The 1,689-nt window shown below is 35.2% G+C and overlaps 1 pseudogene; it reads left to right on the top strand.

The window, feature by feature from the left end:
- Window positions 1-231: 231 nt before the first annotated feature.
- LOC127652080 (uncharacterized) lies at window positions 232-404 on the top strand (annotated as a pseudogene).
- The last annotated feature ends 1,285 nt before the right edge of the window (window positions 405-1,689 follow it).

Consider the following 1,689-nt stretch of genomic DNA (forward strand, 5'->3'; position numbering starts at 1 on the left):
TTGAAAAATAGGGACTTTTAAGCACACAATTGAAAAATATGGACTTTTAAGATTTTTTATGATTTTACTAGTGTCTTAAATTTGTCTTGTTAATTGTCCTTTTTATTGTGCAAATATTATGAAGTTGTGTGTATATGTTTTGTTTTATTGGTTAAAGGAAAATGGTAAGATTGTGTGAAAACATATTTGAAAAGAAAAATTGTGGAAAAAAGAAAAAGAGTGACAATAAAAATTTTTTCGAAAGAAAAAAATCTGTTCTTATCAGTTTAATATCTGATACGTCCCCTACCCGGGGACCATATATTAAATTGATTTTTGGACTAGGGAGATGGAATAGGGGCTTGCTCCGTCCACTCCACGCATCGACCCGGTATTGCAGTACCTCCGGGAACGGTGCACCCCCCTAAAATGGTTAATGGAAGATTCAGAATATGAGATGTTGTGAATGCGGTGGATAATTGCTTATTTTGAATCTAATGTGACATTTTTAAAGAAAGGAAGTAATTGAGATCATGTAATCGTGCCCCTGTGAAATGTCCCATCGACACGGATATTTCTGTCATTCAATTTAATTCCGTGTTCAAACGTGTTCAGCTGTAATATCTGAAGACACTGAAATATTAAATGATATGTGCTGCTTTAACTCGGATAACGCTACATAAACGCAATTTTCCCGGCTTGTTTTATTAATAAAATAAACCTAACCCGTTCTCGAGTTGATTGACAGGCGATGCTTGTCTCTAAAAGGTGATTGGCTCTTCTACCTGTAAGGCGGGACTTCCATCCTACATCCGTTGGGCGTTTCAGTGTCAAAACTAGTCTCTTATTGAGGGTCTAAAGTGATTTAAAAATAAATATATATTTGCAAAGAAATGTACAAATAAATAATAAGAAAGCACCGAAATTTCATCCTACCAAAATTGGACCAGAAACGGTTACTTTAAAATCCAGTAACAAAAACACTTCAATCATTGTTTCTGTTGCACATTGAAGTCCACATGCCCAGAAGTGAAGCCAAAGCTCTCTTGATCATTAGCACATTAATGAAGAGTGTTATTGTGTGTGTCATAGCCGTTACTGTCAAGTCCAATAATGTTAAAAGACATTAAAGAAGCAGAAAGTAGTCCATATGATTGGCTTCCTGTTCACTGAAAAGTCAAGCATGTGAGGCCACTAATATTTTACTAAATAATAATCACTCTATTACAATAATAATAATCTTAAAGAGGTACGCTTAAAAAGAGATGCAACACGTTACAATTAGAGATGCACCGATTGCAATTTTCTTGGCCGATTCCGGAAAATTCTAAGAACTATTATTGACCACATATACAAACAAAATCTACCTTTCTTCAATGCAACATTTTATTTTAATAATGAAATTAATTATTAAACATTACAATTTCCCCCAAATTGCACAAAGTTACAGGATCTTCTCTCACTTAAACAACTCTCAAAATAAAGTGCTCTGTGACTGGAAAGAGAAATAACAATTAACTGCAAATGAGTTGCTTTATATAACAGATGTCATTTTCCACTATTTTTAGTATTAGCCTGCCTCTGCCATCCAGCACCCCACTTCCCTCTCCCAGATTTGTGTACCCAAATGTTGACAGATAACAGGCTGCGTGTGTGACATGACACGAGATTAATCTACTCTGGCAACGCGACGTCGGAAAGTATCTCCTA

Source organism: Xyrauchen texanus, chromosome 1, assembly GCF_025860055.1.
Source record: "Xyrauchen texanus isolate HMW12.3.18 chromosome 1, RBS_HiC_50CHRs, whole genome shotgun sequence".
Lineage (NCBI taxonomy): Eukaryota > Metazoa > Chordata > Actinopteri > Cypriniformes > Catostomidae > Xyrauchen > Xyrauchen texanus.